General features: G+C 36.2%; 1 pseudogene; it reads right to left on the minus strand.

The window, feature by feature from the left end:
- Window positions 1-5,147: 5,147 nt before the first annotated feature.
- Window positions 5,148-5,534, minus strand: LOC102487196 (DNA-directed RNA polymerase II subunit RPB9 pseudogene; annotated as a pseudogene).
- Between the last annotated feature and the right edge of the window lie 1,602 nt (window positions 5,535-7,136).

A 7,136-nucleotide genomic window follows, 5' to 3' on the forward strand; every position in this document is an offset into this window, starting at 1 on the left:
AAGAAAGAAGTCACTGAAGGATTTTTTTTTTTTTTAAAGTTGGCCAGTTAGGTGTTCTTAAAAAGATTAAGTTGGTAGCAGATGGAGAATATTAGTTAAGTCGTTTGAGAGAGGGAAATGTTTAAAAACTGTTACATTTAGTCCAGGTAGAAAATAAGACCCTGAGTGAAAGCAGTGACATAGGAAGTAGAAAGGAAGTTTTAATTTCAAATTTAATAACTTTTTTTTTAAATGTGAGATGTTTTGCTATAGGGTGCATGTGTTTGCTGGAGAGACAGAAAGTGCTAAATCACCCCCATTAGGGCTAGACATGCTGCAATCCCTTCTCTTCCATTCTCCTCTTCAGATTTTGGAGATGCACACAAGCGCCCAATATGAGTTTTAAGTCACTGGGGTCCAGGACTCAAGTTGCAGTTAACTGTGTGGGGGTCCTGTGACATAACCATTATACCACGGGCTGGTCGCTAATTTAATAACTTCTAACAACCAGAATTTTTTTTTAATAATTATCTATTTAATTTTATTTATTCATTCATTTATTTTAATTTGACCAGAGATACACACACACAGAGAGAGAGAGAGAGAGAGAGAGAGAGAGTATATTTGGACTTCTCTTAAAAAAGAAGTTACACTGGGGACATGAAATTTGGAGTTAGGCCAGCAATTATAAATATCATTTGTCAATAATTTTTAGCAAAAATGTTGATAGTATTGCATCGAGAGGAAACATGTGAAGGTCTTTGGAAAACCTGAGACTTTTAATGAAGAGTCTTGAAAGAATGATGACCCTGTCTTATTTGACTATTATCCAATCACAGCAATGGTATTCATTTGCTGAAGAAATGTTTCCACACATATCTGAAAATCAGCTAGAAAAGAACAGATCATTATTTCCTGAAAAATAAATGAAAAGAAGGGAGGGTGTAGTGCACAGAGGATAGAAGAGGGGAAAATAAAGTTTTCTATAAAGTCATGAAGAAAGTCCACATTGCAATATTTGCCATGATTGACAGAAAGGAAGGAAAGAAAGAAAATAAAAACTTGCTGATGAAAAGAGGAATTGGATTGCTGCAGTGACATTTCTACAGCCCAAGCTCACGATAGACTTTGCTATGCAACACACCAGCTGAGTGGACACTTCCTGTGGCAAGTTCACTATTTATAAAGTTTTAATTGTCAAAGTGGTGGTTCAGATCTTGTTAATGTTCCTAAAGGTTTTTCCTGAGGATGTTGCCATAGCACAGCTGTCAAAAATATAACCACTCAGTTTAAATAATCAGTATGACATTTTACAAATGAATAAAAGCCAAGAGACTCAAAGTTCAGAAAACTTATCCTGAACTAACATTCTTATTTTTCTCAAAGCTTTAAAACTGAAAAAAAGTCCACATTATTGGTAAAAGTTTTAAAGTTGTCTCAGCATAGTTTTCTGTAACTAATTACTTGAGGAAAAAAAAGAGTTTAACCAAGACAATATAAGACATTTGTAAGAAGCAGACCCTTACGTCGGTCCTGTCAAATGGTCAAGGTCTTGGGCCACATACGCATGGCCTTGGTTGTTTTTTTGTGTGACCTGGTGAAGTTAGTTAACTTTTTCAATTTTCCCATCCATGAAAATGATAAAGACTCTCTTTCACCCCTAGACCTCTGGAAGAAATAAGTTAATGAATTAGAAAATGTTATTCTGACAATTATAAAAATATTTCATAAAATCCAATGATCAGCTATATTTTCAAAGCTTTATTTTTCCTAAAGAGCGTTTTCACTAAACTAGAAGTATGATATATCATTAAACTATTACGTTTATTTTTATATATAACCAAATGTCTAGTCAAACGTTTGAAACTAAACAAGCAGGAGATTTTTTAAAAAATTATTGTAATTAAAAAAAATGTTTTTTGGAGAGGTTTTTGCTATAGGGTATGTGCACTCACTGGAGAGACAGAAAGGATGAAATCACTCCTTAGGGGTATAGGCATGCTTTAGTCCCTTCATTGTAATTAAAAAAAATGTTTTTTGGAGAGGTTTTTGCTATAGGGTATGTGCACTCACTGGAAAGACAGTGCCTTATACCCTTAGGGGTATAGGCATGCTTCAGTCCCTTCTCCTCTATTCCCCTCTCAAGATTTTGGGCACACATGCACATCTGCCTGGCATAAGTTTTAAGCTGCTGATTTGGGATTTGAACTGTGGTTGACTACATGTGAAACCAACAATGTAGTCATTATGCCATCTGCTGGTCCCTTTAATTATTATTAATGTATATTCTCTATGACAAATAGTCTATTTGTCAAAAAAATAGTATCTATATTAGTGTACATTTGTTCATAATGAAAATAGTAATAAATTTCACTGATTCTAAAACACATTTTAAAACTCAAAAATAAAAGATATAAAATCTCTGAAATTGATATACATTTTATAATTTCTGACTCTTCATAGTTTATAGATAGTGGGATTTTTCTACAGGAAATGATGTTTATTACCATAAATAAAAATATGAGTAGTTTATATAAGCTGTATTTTCAAAGAGACTATTTTTGTTCATTCAAATTGAAATTTCACTCAGCAAAATGAACTGTTTTTCTGTAATCTATGAATATAGAAATTTATAATCAGAATCAGAGCAAATCTGTGTTATGTCTCCAAGAAGAGATGACAAGCTGGAATTACACCTGAAGAAGATTTAGTGGTAGAGGGAGAAGGAAAAGGTTGAAAAATCTTCAAACCCTGATGCGGATGTGACTCCTATGAAGGAGACAGAAGAAATGAGGAAGGTTGGATTGAAAGAATCTATTACTGCAGCCAAGGTGGTGTGAAACCGTGAAACAGTCACCTGGATGGAAGGGTTCCTCATGCTGCCATAATGGGCGTGTCTTAGTACCTTCCATGCTCAGTTACGGGCAGGAAGCTTCTGTGGGAAAGTGCAATCCTGGCATAACCATCCCGGAATATCTAGAGTGGCAGCAGTCGGGACTGCCAGTTAACTGTGTTCTGCACAGATGGATACACATGCTGTGGATGTTCATGGCCACTCACAGGGTTAAGAAAATACAGCTCATATGGTGTGGAACTATTTCCTTTCTAATACGAAACCACTTCTTTGGTAATAAATAAGAAAATATGTATTCTATAAATAAAGTAATATGTATCTTTATGTCACACGTGAATTTTGATTTCACACAAGTAAGTTTACCTTACCAGTGTAGGAAGCCTGATAGCTTAGTCTTATGGAAACATATCATGAAAAATTTGCTCTGTGCTTTCAACATTCACACCTGCATATTTAATTGCATATTTATCCATAATCTTCATATCTCTCACCTATTAATTAACAGTGTTGTGAAATGGAAAAGAACACCAACTAAGAATCCAGGAAACCTAGTATTTTCTTTTTTACCTTTAAGCACTCTCTCCTCTTCATTCTCCCTCCTGACCTCAGGCAAATCATTTGACCTTTCCCAATAACCTTATAAACAAAATGAAGGGGTCTGAAACAGTTAACTTATGAAAATATGTTCAACCAATTGTCTAATGAGCTCAGGAATAATTCTGGGTCAGGATTAACAATTCTAATAAATTTTGACTTCCATTGAAACTGAGGACGTTGGACAAACTTAATGGAACACGCCAGGCTGATTCTGTTACTTTCAATTTAAGCCAGAGCTGTGGTTTCTAAAGCAAACTTGAGTTATGTACATATTCTAAGGATTCATCCACTGGTTGCATTACCTACTAATCATTCTGGATTTGAATGAACTGTTATGTTTTAGAAAGGGAAATATGCCTCTAATCTGTGGTTTCTAAAGTGTATGTATAAAATGTGAAATAATAAAAACTGATCCAAAGAACATGTCTTCTCATGATTTCAAGATGGATTTCTGGAAAACTCCATTAATGCTTTTTTAAGATAACTCTATTGACTAAGGCTCAAAGTACATTGAGTCAAAGAAGAGCAATAAAAAAGAGCTGAAAAGTATGAAAAGATTGCAAAAAGATTTTATCATATCTATGAGTTTTGGTTTTAAGACTATCTTTTGACCCTATTTTCATAATTTATAAATTAATTAGACAATACTGTATCAAGATTACACGTAATATGAATTTAAAATTCAAATGAATTTTGTGATTTTTATTTAGTATTATATTTACATATTTTATCTTTTTTCAAATTTTAAGTTCTTAGAAATGGGTTTTAAACTCTAAAATGCCTTTTCACTATATATCAACCCAATTTATATTTTCTTTTGATGCTTCATAGCATGGTATTCCTTTTTTTACTTCAAGCTTTTAGAAATAGACACTGCAGGGGCCAAATCATAGCATGGTGGTTGGGGCGACTGAACCCCATGTGGTCTCAACTGTGCAATTTGACTCTTGGAATTAGTGACTTGGGAAACACACCAGACACATGTGCATGCATGCCCAAAAATCCTGAAAGAAGGGAAAAACGAAGGAGAAGGGACTGTAGTATTACTGTTCCCCATGGGGGGGGGTGCTTTCTGATTTTCTCTCTCTCTCTACAAGCAAGCACATGTAATCTCCAGCTAATTAAAAAAAAGGGGAAGAAAGAAATGGTTATTATATAATAACAGAGAAAGAGAGAACAGAAGAGATAGAAATAAACACTTGAACTAACTTTGGATCCTCCTGTCCTAGCCTCTCTATGAACTAGAATTATAGTCATGTACACTTAAACCCCACGTGTTCAGGCTGTCCTGGCAACAGAACCTATGCCTCTCATATGACTTTCAGTCTCCCAAATGGTCATGCTACCTGTATGCCACAGCAGCTGGGCCAGCATTTCTTTCCTTCAGATTCTAAGAAATGTCTATTAAACATTAAATGGGGCTGTCCCTGTGGCCTAGTAGTTAAGGAAGCAGAATACACATGGGAAGCCGTGATTCAAATCCTGGTCCTAGGAACTGGAAAAACATTATAAGGCACACGCACGTGTGTATGCCCACAACCCCAACAAGCTGGAGAAACAGAGGAGAAGGGGTTGAAGAATGATCATACCCCACTGAAGGGTGCTTTTTCCTTCTTTGCCTTTCTCTGGTGAGTGCATGTGTCCTTCAACATTTAAAACACACAAACAAACATTAACATGACTTTTCAGGGTTCCCCCCACCAAAACTAGGCATTTATTACATAAGAGTGAAGAAGGGAGTCTCAGGGGTGGCCGCAGTGGGGGAAGTGCATACGTAGTACAGGAGCATGGCGTCCTCACCCGGGCACTGTACTACTGCAAGAACACTGGCTCGTGTGGTCGTACTTCTGGCAAGGGTGGTCCTCAGTACATGGGGTAAGTGGGGTCCCAGGTCATGTCTGCAATGATCTGGATCAGTCCGTCCACTTCGCGCGTGATTTTGTTGACCTAAATGCAGTTGTTGTCAGCTTCCTGCTGCTAATGGCAATTCCAGCAGGTAGAAAAGAATGTGGTTCTTATCTTCATTGGGGTACAGCATGCTGTTTCCTTCCTGGCAGAGTGGAATGCCCAGGAAGCTGGGCTCCCAGGTCCTGTCTGCTTCCATAGTGACTCTACCCACTAAGCTTTTCAGGCCTTCTATTTTTTTTCACTCCTTTTCTTTTGAAAGAGATTTTGAAAGAGAATTTGCTAGGTGCGTGCCCTGTGCACTCTTCAGAGAGAAAGAAAGACAGAAATGAGAAATCACTCTACAGGAGGGCTGGTCCAGGAAGGCTATAATCCCTTCTCCTCCTAGGGATTTTGGGCAGAACACACACATGCCTGGAGTGAGGTTAAGCCACCAGGTATGGAACTCAACCCTGGTCCACTATATGGGAGTCCAGTGATGTAACTATTAGGGCATCTGCTGGTTCCAAATATTCAGTATTTAAATGATTGCACGGTATTTCCCTTTTGACATGATTAATTGTATCAATAGGTTTCTTTTTTTGGTAGAGGTTTTTGCCTTGGGGTGCCTGCGCTAGAGAAGAGAGACAGAGACAGTGAGAGGGAAAATGACTGCTAGGCTGTCTGCTTGTCCCTGATTTGTTACTTTGTGTATTTTGAATTTTTCTATTTTTTCCCCAGAGACTATTTTTTTAAATTTATTTTCTCTTTAATTTAACTTTATTTAGGTATAACTGATACAACTGTACATATCTAAATGGTATAATACCACTACTGGACATACATATGCATTGTGAAATTATTACCATGTAAGTTACCCTACACATCAATTACCTCATAGTTATCTCTTTGTGTGTGCCTGAATATGTGTGGGAACACTTTGTAAGTACTCTATTAGCAAGTTTCAATTACAAAATAAAATATTATTTATTATAGTCATTACATTCAACTCTCAGAATTTGCTCACCTTAAAAGTAAAAATTAGTTAACCTAGTATATTTGGGGGTCTAGCTTTCTGGTGATACAGCTATTCTCTCTTGCATTCTAAAATGACTAACCACTCCATTTTTTCTTAACCATTTAATGGTGCAAATGATGCCAAATTAATCTATTGAAGATTCTACACATAAGTGAGATGTGTGTGGCTTATTTCACTTAGCATAATGCCTTTCAGTCTCATTCATGTCACTAGTAGGATAATTTTTTTGTAATTATATCTATATATCTATATATCTATATAGATATATATATATAGATATGTGTGTGTGTGTGTGTGTCACACACACATTTCCCTTATTCTTTCATCATCAGGAGGCACTTAGGTTGTTTCTGTTCACTGTCTATTATGGATGATGCTACAATAAATCCAGAAGTGCAGATATTCATTGATAATACTGATTTTGTCTCCTTCAAATATACACACAGGACAGATTGGTTAGATCATATAGTAGTCCTATTTTTAATTTTTAAGAGGTACTTCAATGCTGTTTTTTATATGCTGCATCAATTTACATCCCCAAAAATAGTGTTCAAGAGTTCCCTTTTCTCCATATCTTGCTAGCATCTGCTACATTTGGCTTTTTATAAGTGCTGATGTGTCTGAGGCAATGGCTCTTTGTGGTTTTATTTGCATTCCCTGATAATTAGTAATTTTGAGCATCTTTTCATGTACTTATTGGTTATTTGTTTATTTTCTTTATAAAAATGTCTTTTCAGGGGGTTATCAGGTGATTTGGTGGTGAAGGTGCTGGACTCCCACATG

This window comes from Tupaia chinensis, unplaced genomic scaffold (genome assembly GCF_000334495.1).
Source record: "Tupaia chinensis unplaced genomic scaffold, TupChi_1.0 Scaffold000606_1, whole genome shotgun sequence".
In the NCBI taxonomy this organism is placed as follows: Eukaryota; Metazoa; Chordata; class Mammalia; order Scandentia; family Tupaiidae; genus Tupaia; species Tupaia belangeri.